Below are 17,216 nucleotides of genomic sequence, written 5' to 3'. Positions count from 1 at the left end.
CAACTGTAAATTATTTTCTTTAATTGTGCACACTTTAGTAAAATTATTCTATTTGTCATAGTTTCTACAAACTTTATAAATAGCAGGACACTTTATAATCATACATATAGCCACACCTCCTGCACAAAATTTAACGTGCACCATAATTGGCTCACCCCTCATTTGTACAGAGACTTCGTGACTCATTTTCCATTTTTACAGATTTTTAGAGTTTTCATCTTATACGGTATGGTACACACATCAAACTCTTCACTGAGCTTTTTTAATTGTGGCAAGGTAATTTCATTCACTCCACACATTAGTCACTTTAGTTCAAGTTAAACTGGATTCTGTCAGTAATTTCCCCCCTGTATAATACTAATGAATCATGCATCTGTCATATTTGGCTTGATTATTTAATTGAGTAACATGGACATTAGTAGACCTTCTGGGTTTTTTTGCCTCTGTGAAGGACATCTGGCAAATAAATGACAGATTCTTTACTGATTCACACTAACTCTGACTTTTGTCCCAAACTGTAGTAGTTGCTTGTTTTCTGTCTTGAAACTCAAATGTAATATGTTCTTTCAGTGATTCTTACCCTGCAACATGCAGAAATACATCAAACTGTATATTTTCAGACTTCTGGCAGAATTTATTCAAAGAACAAACACTGATATAAAATGATATAACAAACAAAAAAGAACCAAAGCCACAAAATTAGCAGCTCAAAATTACTTTACTGTGCTTCTGGTACTTTGGCTAAATGCCTTCTAGGAATAATTTTAAAAATACACCAAGCAGCTTTTAAATACTAAATAATAAATATCCAATCACTTGAACAAATTAATTAAATGCTTATAAGTAACGTTGTACCATACACAAGAAAACATTACTAAAACATTATATATTAATAATTCTACTACAAATTAAACATTCAGATTAACTTCCAGATTCATTCCCCTTGGTTGCATTGTGCCATAGTTTAATATAAATTTAGTCTCCATTTCCAACAATTTGTGAATAAGACCCCCCCCCTTCTAAGTGTGGTCTACCTAAAACACTAAAAAATAAACTATCATATGAGCCCCCATTAGCTCTGTGAAAATGTGCTGCCACAGGACTATCCAAACAGCAATTTCTGATATCCCCCAAATGTTCAAGAATACATACTTTAACCATCCTTTTTGTCTGATCAATATACCACCTTGTTGGAATATATCTACTGTCCACTGCATACACTACCCCACATGAAACACAATTAAATGTTTCCACTGAATTAAAAGCTCTACCATTTATTTTACTACCAGAAATGTTCCTAATTCTTTTACAAACTTTACACCTTCCACACACAGTGGAACCTACCCTTACTCCCCTCCTCATTTTTGCTCTGCTATTCAATAGTTCTTTCAAACTGAGGAATTTGCCATAAGAAGATTTAACCTTTTTAGGAAAAAGCTCACCCAAATAATTATCTTGACTAATCACTGGCCACAAATCAATCACCAGATTTCTCAACATTTGTGAAAACAGAGAAAAATTGTTGGCAAAGTATATTTCTTTATCAAGTTCTTTCTGCCCCCATAAACAAACTGACCATGACCTCTGTCTTTTCTTTCTCCTACTCCCACCTGTCTTTCCAGCTTCTTCTTGGCTTCACTTAAAGTTTTCAACGGGTGATCCTCGGTTGCTGGAAAATGAGTCAAGCCATGCTTCGAAGTTTGAAAAACTGGAGGGTCTAACATTGAAGGAAGTAACATTATTTTATGACGCTAATCTGCTCGAGAAATATCTTAGCCTTAACATTGCTCCCAGAGGGCTAAGAATGGAAAATATACCAGCGTGAATTTGCGGAAGATGAATCAGATCTACTTGAAGAATGGAAGCAGATCTCCCTAAAGTGCACTTTGAACTGGTTGAAAGTATTACTAAAAAGAAATTTAAGGTCATACCAAAAGGTACAATAAAACATTTTACAGTTGCAGGATAATTTACTCAATGAAAGATCTGAGTTTATTTTTTCCAAGAAAATGAAGATAATTAAAAATAGTGTTGCTAAAGTTGAACCGGAGGTTCTGGAAAGGAACAAGAAAAAGCTAAACCAAGACATCAGGGATTTTGAGGATGACCTTATTTTTTCTTGGTAAAGGGAACCACAATGAGGGAGGTCACTAGTGAGATCTTCTACATTGTGAGATTCTTCGGTATCCTCCAGTGAGATGCCACTGAACAAAAAGAGCTTTTCTTTTGAAGAGATTTACGAAGGAGAAAATGTCAAAATAATGGCACACCAGGAACAAACCACGGGTTTTCAGTACAATACAGGGAGAGGTCGGAAGAATCTTGGGTGAGGAAGAAAACAGTGAATCTACATATGTTCTTATCAGTAGCATCAGGAGATCAGTAGAGGCTGTTATAGACACCTTAAGTAAGTGTGTTAACACACAGGACAGTCTGCATCTTATTAATTTATCTAATTTAAACATCAGCATGGGTATTAAAAGTTTGTTATTAAAAGGTATTGAATTTGTACCAACTAGAATGCTGACATTAGCCAATGTTATTTTAGATGTGAAATGTTTTCGTAGGAAATTATTACACTTGAAAGTGTATTTTCATAAAAATGAAGTGAACAGAATTATGGAAAATGATGCTAAATATGAGGGTGAAGATTCATTGTTAAATATATCAATATATGAAAATGAGTTTTGTTATTTCCTTGCAGATGGTTGAGTACATGTTTTTAACACATCATCTTTTGAAGGGTTTAGAGGTAATTTGTTTTGCACAGGCTATGGCAAGTTTTTTCTTCCTATTTTTTCTAGCAGCAGCAAATTAATGCCTTCTAAATTATCTACTGTTGTTCGGAGTTTTGAAAAAATTCTTTGTAAGAATGTTGAATTAGAATATTTAAATTTTATTAAGTCTGAAAAACAGTTCAATTTAAATAAAGATGAATGGCTGGCCCTTAAGACACTTTGTAATTTAAGTGATGCATATATTTTGGACAAGCTGATAAAGGTGGTAATTGGGTGATGCTCTCTAAAATGGGATATGAGAACATGGTGTGAGATTTGTTATTGAATAAGAGAGATTATCAAAAATTATCCAACAACCCCCTATGTGAATTTAACTCTATGTTGATGGATATCTTGGAGAGGGGTGAACGGTTGGGATTTCTGACAGCTGAGGATGTTACAAAATTATATATTAAACATCCAAAGGACCCAGCCTTTTATGCTATCCCAAAAATACATAAAAGTTTAAGGGAAACCCCTGGGAGACCTACAGTATTGGGAGTGAATGCCTGTTTGGAAAATGTGGGAATTTTGTTGGATACACATCTGAAAAAGTATTTAGACTGGATTCCCTCTCATATAAGGAACACTGCAGATTTTGCAGTAATGTGAAGGGAATGTCCTGCTTTGATGACTATTATTTGGCCAAAACAGACTGTCAGACATTAAGTCTCTATATACAAGTATCAAAAAGAGATTGGGGCTGAAAGCTATTGAAAAAAATGCTTGGGGAAGGGCTATGTACCACCTATCTGATTCAGTTGTTGGAATTTTCTCTTACCCACAATTACTTTAGATTTAGAAAGGATTCTTTTTTTTTTTTTTTTTTTTTTTTTTTTTTTGTAAAGAGAAGGTACAGCAATGGGAGCCTCTTTTGTTCCATCATATGCATTATATTTATGGCTCATTTTGAAAACCAGTTCATGTGTCCCACTGAAGTTTTTCAAAAAATGTTGTTATATAAAAATGTTACATTGATGATTTGATTTTTACTTGTAAAGGGGGCGTGACATTGTTTGATAGGGTTGTGAACAGGTTAAAGCAAAATCATTTGGGGTTAGAGCTCACCTATATGACTAGTAAAGTTTCAATGCAGTTTATATGTATATTAACAAGAATAATTTAGTACAATTCAACCATATCAGAGAGCCACAGCTGTAAATATTTTTTACATGCAAGTTCTACATATCCACCTCATTTATTGGTCTTTACCTTATGGTGAATACAAATGGGTTTTCACCAATACTTCTGAGGAGAGTTTAACAGAGGGGGGATTAGTAAAAGTGAATGAAAGGTTGTTGAAGAAAGGTTACTCCTTGAATACTTTAAGTAAATCCAGGAAGACGTTGGAAAGACAGGTGGGAGTAGGAAAAAGAAAAGACAGAGATCATGGCCAGTTTGTCCATTTATGGGGCAGAAAGAACTTGATAAAGAAATATGCTTTGTCGCCAAATTTTCTCCTTTTTCACAACTTTTGAGAAATCGGGTGAATGACTTGTGGACAGGTATTAGTCAAGATAATTGTCTGGGTGAGCTTTTTCCTAAAAAGGTTACATTTTCTTATGGCAGATTCCTCAGTTTCACAGAACTATTGAATAGCAGAGTAAAAATGGGAAGAGGAGTAAGGGTGGGTTCATTTGTGTGTAGAAGGTGTAACGTTTGTGAAAGAATTAAATGGTCGAGCTTTTAATTCTAGGGACAGATTTAACTGTGTCTCATGTGGGGTAGTGTATGCAGTGGGTTGTGGATATACTCTAACAATGTGGTATATTGGTCAGACAAAAAGGATGATTAAAGTACATATTCTTGAACATTTGGGGGATATCAGAAATTGCTGTTTGGATAGTCCTGTGGCACAACATTTTCACAGAGCTAATGTGGGCTCATAGGATAGTTTATTTTTTAGTGTTTTAGGTAGACCACACTTAGACGGCGGGAGAGGGGCATTCTTACTCACAAATTGTTGGAAATGGAGACTAAATTTATATTAAATTATGGCACATTGCAACAAAGGGAAATTAATCTGGAATGTAATCTGAATTTTTAAATCTTAGTAGAATTATCAATATTTAATGTTCTAGTAATAAGTTTTTGTGTGCATGGTACAATGTTAATTGTAAGCATTTAATTAATTTGTTCAAGTGATTGGATGTTTACTAATTAGCACTGGTATTTAAAAGCTGCTTGGTGTGTTTTTGAAATCATTCCTGGAAGGCATTTAGCCAAAGTACCAGAAGCACAGTAAAGTAATTTTGAGCTGCTTATTTTGTGGCTCTAGTTCTTTTTTGTTTGTTATATAGAATTTATCCAAACTCAGGAAAATCAACTCTCTGGATCCATTAGTTTCTTGTTCAGTTCAGAAAAAATATTCCTAAACAGACAGGTTATCAGGCAGCTGTAGTTGAACTTTGTCTCAAACAAAAGTTGAAATTATTTATTTTCAATTAGTTTCACCAAATTAAAACATTTGTTTTATCAGGATGGTTAAGAGAATTGGATGGAGACCCAGGTGTATGTGGTCAACTTCATCAGTATGCATTTTATACTTAACCACTTTATAGAAAATTAGACTATGTGATTAGGCTAAGGCACCCATTTCAGTTATATGGAGTATATTAGAGTGAAGTTTCACTGATTACAGTCCTTGGTCCAGTCCTCCTTTACATCTTTGTTTCAGGCATCATGAGTGGCATGGATAACAGGATTAACCTATTTGCAGATGACATAATATAGAAAGAACAGTGGAAGATGTTAGAGAAAGCCTTTGAATGGAAGCTAGAAGACTGGCAAATAGAGCTGAAAAGTGTAATTTAAGCTTCAGTGTGTGGACTCCTTCAGATGGGCTGTCATGAACCTAAAGTGAATACCAACTAAAATGACTAACCCTATAAAGCACAGTTCAAGAAAAGTACCTCTCTGTATCAGTAACAGCAGCAATGAACCACCAGCCAGCTCTAAGTTCTTCATGCAAAACACTAGCAGTTTGTGCCTCAGTCCTAATATACAATGGGATATTCTATTCATTCAAAGCTATAATGGCTGTTACTGCTTAAGTAAGCTTATTTATTACACTAAACCATTCCCACCTTTTCAGAGGGTGTCAGGTTGAGGGCATGGAAGTTCACTCAACAAGAAAATGATTATTTGGACTTTAAAAATCCAAGAACACTGAAATTGTGGAGACTGTGGTACTTACCTTTCATAGAAGAACCAAATAATACAAGGCGCCTCTCGACAACGATAACCAAAAATGTAGAAATCCAGGAAAGATGGTTGGCTTGCCACAAGTTTATTGTATAAAGTTCCACAAAGCACTAAAACGGACTGCACAGATAAAAAACACTCCACATCCACTATAAACGCACTTCTCCCAATACGTTTTCGTCATGTAACTGACTTCTTCAGATAAACACTCTAACCCCAACCTTTCTTTAAATACACACCTTAATTAATCAATTAGAACAACTAGTAAATTGTTGAACAATAGCATTTAAATATAAAACATTTAAAACCATTTTAAAAAAACATTCTGTTAAAAAGTTCATTGTTGAAACACATTAATTTCCCTACTTTGATTTTAGATTGCCATTGTAGCAATTATTACACATTAATTGTAGAATGATAATAACATTTAAAATATAAGCCTTTATATTCTGAAGGAATATAAGGGATATATAAAAAATGTGTAGAAGAAGTAACTATGCCCTCTGGTGGTAAATTATTAAAATAACATACAAAAGAACAATTCTTCAGTGTTGTTCTGTCTCTCACCATAAAAAATCTCTAAAAAAATGTTTAAAAACTGTTATAATTTGAAAAAGTTTTTCTTCCTTTACTAATTTAAAATATATGGAAGGTCAAAAGGAAACATAATATGCAAATGTCTATTTAAACATTCAAACCTAATACTTTAATCTATTCATAATTTTGCTGCTCTTAATTTCAGAATGGGGGCTATACTAATATATTCATTTAGGCCTGGAATTTGGTTTGCTTCTAGTGACATTTGCCACCACAACTCATGATATTCTAGCCTTTCTTCCCAAGGCCCTCCTCTTATGTCTTTGTCTATGTGTTCTAAAACCGTAAAACTGAAGCTAGCTTTTTCACACATTTTACTGTGCTTATATAGAGCATTCGTTTCTTTACAATTTTTTATATCATTTAAATGCTCAAATATTCTTCTCTTTAATTTCCTCTCAGTTTTACCTATATAAAAGGATTGGCATACATTACATATGCTAATATAAACTAAACCTGTGGAATCACAATTATAGAAATGCTTGTCATTAGTTATGGTCTTATTTCTACTGTTAATATAAATACTATTAGTATTTGAGATATTTACACATTGGGCACACCTACCACACTTGTAGGTTCCCTTTCTCCTTCTATCCTGTGATGCCCCAGTGTTTTTATTTTCCAAAAGATTTTTTATCGTTAAGGAGTTTTTAAATACTACCTTGGGTATTCTATTAGTTCCTAGGTCCAGTTCTGTTAATTCAATGAACCTGTCCCATTCCTTGTTGAAAATCCTTCTTATTTTATTATTAAATGTATTATATTGTAAAATTAAGGCTAGATCAAAGTTTTCTTGTTGATTTACTTTACTGGGTTCATTTAAATTATCTATTGCTTTACCTTTTTTAGTAATAATAGGTGCAAATCTATTCTCTCTTCCTAAGGAAACTTCTTTTCTTATTTCCTTAATCAATTTACTTGGATAGCCCCTTTCTTGGAACATACTCTCCAGCAAATCACATTCCAAGAGGAAGTCCTGGTCCTTACTTGTCATTTTGCTTCCTCTTACAAATTGTCCTTTTATTATATTCTTCTTTACATGTATAGGGTGGGCACTGTCAAAATGTAGGAAGGAATTACAATATGAGGCTTTTCTGTATATTTTGGTTTCTAAATGTCCAAGTTCTTTATATATTTCCAGGTCCAGGTATTGCACCGAATTATGTGTTATTTTCCAAGTAAATTTTAAAAAAACTACTAGTATTGTTCAAATATACCAAGAATTCCTGAAGTTTGTCTGAATAGATTGAAGTAAGGTTTGAATGTTTAAATAGACATTTACATATTATGTTTCCTTTTGACCTTCCATATATTTTAAATTAGTAAAGGAAGAAAAACTTTTTCAAATTATAACAGTTTTTAAACATTTTTTTAGAGACTTTTTATGGTGAGAGACAGAACAACACTGAAGAATTGTTCTTTTGTATGTTATTTTAATAATTTACCACCAGAGGGCATAGTTACTTCCTCTACACATTTTTTATATATCCCTTATATTCCTTCAGAATATATGAAAGGCTTATATTTTAAATGTTATTATCATTCTACAATTAATGTGTAATAATTGCTACAATGGCAATCTAAAATCAAAGTAGGGAAATTAATGTGTTTCAACAATGAACTTTTTAACAGAATGTTTTTTTAAAATGGTTTTAAATGTTTTATATTTAAATGCTATTGTTCAACAATTTACTAGTTGTTCTAATTGATTAATTAAGGTGTGTATTTAAAGAAAGGTTGGGGTTAGAGTGTTTATCTGAAGAAGTCAGTTATATGACGAAAACGTATTGGGAGAAGTGCGTTTATAGTGGATGTGGAGTGTTTTTTATCTGTGCAGTCCGTTTTAGTGCTTTGTGGAACTTTATACAATAAACTTGTGGCAAGCCAACCATCTTTCCTGGATTTCTACATTTTTGGTTACCTTTCATAGAAGTTTACCAGTGGCCCTCCCTTCAGATTTTTTGTAAGAACAGAAGTATGTTACTCCTTTTAAGGAATAAAATATTGTCAGTTTCATTTGCCCCACAGCTTGCTTTGTGAAAGCTTGCTGTCTCTCTGGCATACATAACCTCCTTTGGTTCCTGAATAGTCTGTTATTGTCTCTGCTTGTACAGAGCTATATATATATATATATATATATATATATATATATATATATATATATATATATGTGTGTGTGTGTGTGTGTATGGGTCTACCTGACATTGCCGACAGTCCAGAATGCCAACAATCATATGGCCAACACCATATGATCAACATTCGGATTGCTGACAATGGGAAACCCGCATCGCACTATAGTACGGAATGGAAAGATTTCCATTCCTGCTCTGTAGTGGGATCTCGGAGTTGGTATATTAAAGTTATGGGGGGTGGAGGGGGGGGCGTAGCCCCCCTGCTAGCAGTTGAAAGGGAAGTTTATGTTAGTTTTTCATGATTTTATTGTGTTGCCGAGATTTTTTTTGTTGGTGATGTGGTGTCGGCCATGTCATTGTCGGTGTGTTTGGCAGTTTCATTGTGTTTTCAGGTAGATCCATATATATATATATATATATATATATATATATATATATATATATCACATCACCTGCCATCTCCTTTGGCCACAATCTAGTCTGTCTGGATCCTAGTAGAGAGTTAGAAAAAATGAAGTAGCACCCAGGTATAGATGCTTGGAGAGTTCAGCTTTCCTGCCTACCCCTGCTACCCTTTCTTCCTATGCTAGGCGCCCTTATATATTCACCGGTACTCTCACCACTTTAGTAACCAATTGTTTTTTTTGAGCCAGTTATCCAATTAAAATGATGCAGCAGTGTAACCTAATCAGCTTGCTAAAAACTTTTTGAATTCTACTAAGCATTTGGTACTTTGTTCCTAAATTAAAATGCATTCAACCTGAATACTTTTGCTACCCAGATGAAGGTATGTCCACCATCAACCAGCCTGAGCAGACCACATTAGTTTTAAAGATTAAGTGCAAATGAATTTTTTGTTTGAAATTTTTTTACAGTAATTATGCTTTCATCATGTAAAGTGGTCTTTCATATTCTGAAATAAGTGCTTTTTACATTAGTTTTTTTGCTAGTCCTATATTTATTAAGTTTAATAAACTTGTGTTTATATTTCCTGCATGCCTAACAACTAACAGATACTTCCTTATTCTGACTCATGTGGTTCTGCATTTTGATGATGCAGATAAGGGGGGAGTAAACAGAATGTAGCGGCTAGGCATGTTTTCTATAGTCTGCAGCATAATCAATCAGTCACTCATTATGGAAATCAGACAATGAGGCAACAAATAGATAAATGCCTTTACATTCAAATAAAAAAGAACAAAAGAAAAATGGAAGAGGAAAATACTTCTGGTTAAGTGTATACTATGTTGCATACAGTATAATTACAGATATAAGGCTGTAATAAATTGTCTATCATGGGACGAATAATCTTAGGAAGAAAACTAGGGATATATGAATCACCTCAGTGATAGTCTAAAGTATACTATGCCTGTGTGTGCTATAGAATGACTGGATTAGTGATATAATGAAAGCTGTTCTTTGAACTTAATGGGCTTCATGGCAAAGCAGAGTCTTTTCCTACATCTTGGAATAGTTACTGCAGGGAGTACCTGCTAGGAAACCAGACTGCCTGAAGTACCAATTTCCATTTACAATTGAAGCTGTACTGCAGGTTTCAGGAGATGGGGAGTAGACTGTGTTTAATGTAATATGAGCCATCCTCCAAACTCCTGTGAGAATGGCTCACAGTGTTCCATTTTCAAAACAGATTTACTTATTATGTGGGCTAATGGACCTGCAAGCCTCTTCTTCATCTCAGATGGGCAGAATATAGGTATGACAGCTATACTGCCCTACAGGTGGAGCTCCTGTGTTGTACAGTCTCTTGGCCATGCACCTCCACCTATTAATCAGACTTGACATAGGGGTGGAGCTGCTGAGAACATTGGTCAGACTCAGAGACCCTACTGAGTCCTTGGGTACAATTGGGCAAGGCTCAGAATAGGTAATAAGATTCATTAAAATATAATGATATACAATCTCAGCATCTGTTCCTGGTATAGTGGGACTACCTTCTATTCAGTACTTACAGGTATTGAACTATATACTTTTAGCCCCTTATGACATCATCAGAAGGTGCCACCAGATGACACAGAATCAGAGGTATTTAGACAGCTGCTCAGTATACAGTAAATACAAATACAAGTTTGTGTTTTTTAACTTAATAAATATAAATCCTCTGAAGAAATTAAAGTAAACCATACATACTTTAGAATCAGACAGCCCGCTTTACATAATGAAAGTATAATTACAGCAAAAGAAGTGGTAAAAAAACTTTGCACTTGATCTTTAAGGTTTATGTAGTTGTCCAGAAAGCCTTTGAACTTAATACATTTTTGTAAATGTAGGATTTTGACCCCTTACTCTTGCTAAAAGTTCAAATATTGCAGTGAATATAATACAGGATTTGTCATCTATTATACTCTTTTACCATCTAGGCTTTTGTTGTGGTAATAATCACCTTAATCCAGGCATGAATGAAAAAGGTCAGAAGCTTGTGCAACTTAATACCAGTAGTTTGAGAAGGACATATTTGAAACACAGCCAGCTTGAACTGTACAACCCTAATATCTAAACTGAATCAAAGACTGTTAGTACAAGATGCTGAAATTTCCTCTTCTGGCCATAACATCTTGTGATCTGACAGGAAGTATAACAGTGCAGCTAGAGTAGCTATTCTCTATAGACACTCAAGCATGCTCTTTCTGAAGCCTAGATTCTATAGTCTCATTAATGTTACTTTATTCTGACCCCTGTGAAAATAAATAAAGTTATGTCCTTACTTGTCTCTATATCCCTTCCAAACGCACATGAATCTGTAACTAAAGAAACTCTTCAACTGTTTATTTCAGATATCAACAAATAACTTTTTATGAGTGATCTCAGTGTCGACTGGAAAATGGTACCAGAAGAATGCAGTTCTCCAACCTTTCAGCTTTTTAGGCTGGGATTCACAGAGATTAGCTATTCTCCTGAGTAAGGCCTGCACAGTTTAACAGCACTGTGCAGTAATGTAAACACTAATTACATATCCAAAGTGAGAGCCAGCTCCATTGCTACAATGTTACTTTTAGGCTCAGGACCTCGTAAGAGGTCATGATGGGGTCAATATGACAGTATCGAATGGACTAAATAGCGAATGTTATTTAGTTGATCCGATACTGTCGAAATGGCAAAATAGTGAAGTCATGTAACATCGAATTTTTTCCCAGGGAAAAAATTTGGTGGGCCGTCTTCAGGACTTTGCCATTTCCTCCACTATGGTGCGATTTCGGAGTTAGTATATTTAAGTAGGGGAGGGTGTGGGGGGCAAAGCCCCCCACTTAAATTTGTGTTTATGTTTTTTTTTTTTTACGGAGCAGCGATTTTTTTCCCTGGGAAAAAATTCACTGTTCCGTTTGTTCGATATTTTGTTGTTTACATATTATCGGTACGATGAAATAGCATTCACTATTTTCATCATACGATAATATAATATAGACACCTAATGATGAGGCCTACTCCATACTGTATTAGTCTTACAAACCGTAACCCATGTAACACATCAATTTGCCATTGAAATGAGTCAAGTTATTGGAGTCTAATATATAAAGGTAAGTGATTCTAAGCTGTGGCAATTCTAGATAAAAAAAAAATATTTTTTTCTCTCATGTCATCTTTCACTTTTGATGGTCAAATAATTTTGTATTAATACTCTAGAAACAAAACCTGGTACCCTTTCTGGCCTCTAACAGGACACCATGTAAGCATTTATAAGCCCATATCAATTATTCCCTTAAGAAATAAAAGTGAACTGAATGTAACTTAAGTTCAGTCATCCTTATTTCATGCCCACAGCATCTGGAATATATTTGTTTAGTAACGTACTTCTGAATTATTTCTAGTTTATTCATGTTACTAGAACTATAAGCATAGAAGCCATTGTCATACACCGACATTAACCTTATTAAAATTTTATAGAGAGGAAGTAGGTCATCTCTATGCCTACATGTAATAGACCTTGGAACAGACTTAACAGTGCAAAAGAATTTCCTGACAACCATGTTGAGTTATATATTAAATGTCACATTGCTGTTAACTATGACCCCAAGGTCTTTGAACTCTACGATTTCCAAGCAATGTACTATTCAGTACCCATGGACCCCAGGTCTGTCATTTTACTTTTACTATTATTAAATCATACCTAATAGATACTTCACCAGGTATTAAGTTTATCATTGTAGGACTGTAACATACCATTGTCCTTAACTGAGGATACAGTGGCTACTGTTTTAGCATCATTTACAAATTATGGTGTAGAGGGATAAAGCCCTGAGTATGGTCCATATGACTCATATCATTATGAGTGCATGGGTGATGCATGCACACTGGGAGGCAAAATTGTTTCCATTATGATGTGATTCACTTGTCTGCCATCCAAGGGAGTAGCAAGACCTATAATAAAAAGCCATCTTTGCCAGAATGCCAGTAAGGGCACACACTGATGGTGAGGCTAACTGTGACACTGTCCTCTCACAGTGAAATAGCCAGGACAGAGGAACAAAGAAGCTTAGCTGATGGGGGGGGGCTTGGTGGTCATCAGGTGTATTGTGAAAAAGCAGATAAGAGAAAGCTTAACCAAAGTGAGCCAGAAAATGCTCCCATGCAGTTATCTGCACTCCAGGGCACAAAAGCGAACAGCACAGCAAATATGCAAATGGACTTATCTGGCTAGTGATATATGCACACAAAAGCAAAGGAAGGAATCTACAGAACATCTGTGTGGTTCTTTGTGTTACCTGAAAATATGAATTCATGGATTGCTGCATCTCAAAATAAAATAGCATGTTTAGACGCCAAGCTGTGTGGGTCAGTGTGTCCCTCAGCAGGATGGCACAAAGAGGTGCATAACTCTATATACACATGCAGTATTTGCAACTACAGTGCTGTGTTTTCCACATGTCTGGATGGTTGTCAAATGCATGAAAGGAGAGGAAAGGGGGATATGGGAAAAACAGGAAAATGGGGCAGATAGCAAGTAGGGGGACTCAAACAAGGATAACATATAGGTGTGTGCAGGTTGGGGAGGAGGGCAAGATAACATTTTTTGAATGGAAAAGGGGTCCCTTTACATATGTATGTATATTTATGTATATATACAGAGAGAAAAAGAAAGATGGGCAATGGGAAGGAAAAGGATGGCAGGAAAAGGAGGGCTGTTCAGTGTCCAGGGGTGGACATATACACATACAACAGCATGTATGTACACTAAGATAGGAAGACATGGGGTGGACATAGGCAATATATGGCAGACAAATAAAAGGTGACAGGGAAAGGGTGGACAATGCACAAATTATGGAGTATGACACAGAAGGAAGACGTTACCTAAGGCTGGGGATAAGGTAAGGTACAAGCAGTACAGGGTCATCTGCCTCCATGATCCAGAGGGGCTTTACAGTGATATATCTCCAAATGATGGATCAGGATAGTCATTGGTTTGTCCCACATCCTCCCCTCATGGCCCAGAGGTCAGAATTAGCTGGGATGTGAATCTGTAATCTGTATCAGGAGACTTTCCTTGCAGGCCAAGAGCATACTCACTGCTGTCTCTATTGCAACCATCACTCCTACTCCAGCTGAGCCACCATGAGCAATGGTGTCTGCCAGGCTACCTGCCACTGAAGGCCCAGGGCCTTCTGATGAGGCATTCACAGTCTGCTCTGCTACAGTCTCAACAAAGGTGGTTCACAGTGGAGCTGCCTGCTGAGCAGCTCTATAATCTGGATCTGCAAAGATGGGACACAGTTGGACACCTGCTATAAGTGAATCTAGCCTGCCGATAGACTGAATATACCAGGTCAGCCCCTGTGAAGAGCATTTGATAAATAAATAACAGATTCTAAAATGGCTCACACTAACTCTTACATCAGTCAGTAGAAATTACCCTGCCCGGCTCCTAAGTCTTAACTGCCTCATGAAGTAAGTGACATGAGTCATCCCTTCCTGTGCTTGTGCTGAAAGAGAAAGAGTAAAATCAAAGTGATAGTTACAAAATAAGATGTCAAACAACAATGGCAAACTACTTTCTATCTTTCATCAATCTTCTGTGCATATTCCTCAGAAATATGTCCCCAGTGTACACAAGAGCACATCAGGTATGGTGTAGGCACCTTGGTATGGGGCAGCTTACTTCCACTGCATACCACGTCTGTGTACATTTGGCAGTTTAACAATTCACAGGGCTGTCTTAACAGCTTTATTTGCCCAGGCAGTGCACTGAGGCCCATAGCTATGCAACCACTCACAGGACTAAAAATTAAAATGGCAGATCAAATTAAACATATATTTATTGATACCTCCAATAAAATCAGTGTTTAAACATTAAAAAACATGCTGTACAGCAATGATTAGTCAGCATAAACATTTGAACAATATAACATGAGCCTTGAAAAACACAAACATTTCAACAAATTAATGATACTAGAACTAGTAAACCATACAGATGCAGATGGCACAGTATGAAATTATTATGAAATATTTATTATTAATCAAGTTTTCAACATAAACATTTGCAGAATTTCTTTGCACAGAATTGCTTTATAATTGACTTGAAGTCAATGGTCTTGAGGATGTCATTTTCCATACACATAAGTAAAAGCCAGTTCAAACACTGCTGCCCCATTGTAATGCAAAACTGATTTTTTTTTAAAGTTTCAGTCTTGAAAATGAACGTTCTCTGCACATTTGGTAGCCATCATGCACATGAATACACTGAGTACAATTTCAAAATTGGGAAACACAGATTTCAAGTTGTCTGAAATTATTTTTCTGGATAATGTAGGCAGAGTCTCACAATTTTCACCAACAACAATGTAGTGCTTGAGATGAACACATTCACTTAAAAGGTCAGCATAAGCAAGGTCTTTGCAATACGCATTAGCCAGATATTTACACTTTCAATTAACTCATCACAACCAATTTTTTGAATTCACTGAAGAAGGAAAACAGATTCCCAATCAATGAATTAACTTCTGCACATTTTGTCAGCTCAAAGATAGGAGTCCAGAACAGAAAGGAATGTTTCTGCCTTGAACTTGTCACTTTTAGTGAGAAGTACCTCTTCTGATCCATCATATCTAGTAAGATGCGCACTTTGCTTTTGTTCCCATTTTTTCACATAGCTAAAATGTCGTATTCACTAAATCTGTCTCTAATTTCCTGAAGATAGGTTTTCAGAGACTCAAAAGGATTCATGGCAACAAGTATGTTCACATCTTCTGACTGCAGGAGTACTGGCATACATTACTTGTATTGTTCACTCTTTCAAGAACGTCATTCCAAAGAATCATCAAAAAGATCATTTCCAGGTTCTCCGTTTTCTCACTCCCCTTCTCCCTCTAGCCTTGTATTCACTTCTTGTTCACTGTCAGCTGATACAGAATCCAGTACATGGTTAATTTTCTTGAAACCCCCATACAGAGCATGTACAGCATCAACATGTGATGACCATCTTGTGTCAGACAGACGCTTGACCACAACAGCTTTTCCTAAAGATGATGCCAGAACATTCCATCGATGGGTAGCAGCACAGAAAAAGGAATACAGACACTGAACAAAGACGAAGAATTTTAGTCTGTACACAACACTCTGCCACTTTTACTCCCATTAAGTTCAGGCTGTGTCCAGCACAGGGGACATAAACGGCGAACTCATTCAGTTTATGAATCTGTGCTTGCAATCCAGTATAGCGTCCAGACACATCTGAGGCATTATCATATGACCAGCCATGACAGTTTGATAGTGGAATTTCGTAAGGAAATCCACAACAGTGTCTGCTAGACTCTTTGCTCCATGAGAAAAGATGGGAATGAATTTAATGAAACGTTCTACAAGCTCACGTTTCTGAATATACTGGACAGTAAATGTCAGTTAATCAGTGTGTGAAATGTCTGGAGTGGAATCCACACTTACTGAGTAATACTTTGACTTTTATTTCTTCAAGAATATCACAAAAACATGATGTCCCATTAATTCAATAAATTCCTCCCAAATGTTCACCAATAAATATGATGGGTTCCCTTTTCCATGATTTCCATGCAGTTTGAGATGTTCCTCCAAAAAAGGGTCAAATTCACTCAACAGCTCTAGAATACCTAAATAATTTCCATATTTTGCTAACCCAATAATTTTTTCTCCACAAAATGGCAAACCTCTAGAGGGAAGAAAGTGAATTATAGAAATCACACGTGTCAACACTTTATGCCAGTACTCCTGCTCTGAGTGATAACGTTCAAGTAACAAAGAATCTACGCTTCCATTTTCTTTATGTTAGATCAAATATATCATCATGCAATTATGATGTTCTTCTCTGTTTCATGTTCTACAATAACAGTGCTGTGTTTCCAGTCATTGAATCTTGATGTAGCAAAGGGAGACTCTGTCTTAGACAACAGACAACATACAAAGCAGTGCAAACAACCTTGGGAAGGTGAATAGAGTAGCCATTCAGATTTTGCACACTCGACATTCCGCAGTTTACATTTGAACACATTCTTTGATAAATACCTTGTCTGAATATTCTCCATGC

The sequence above is a fragment of the Protopterus annectens genome, chromosome 3.part1 (genome assembly GCF_019279795.1).
Source record: "Protopterus annectens isolate FY-2018-M chromosome 3.part1, PAN1.0, whole genome shotgun sequence".
Lineage (NCBI taxonomy): Eukaryota > Metazoa > Chordata > Ceratodontiformes > Protopteridae > Protopterus > Protopterus annectens.
The sequence above is the reverse complement of the archived record's forward strand: the minus strand, read 5'-3'. Positions refer to the sequence as shown.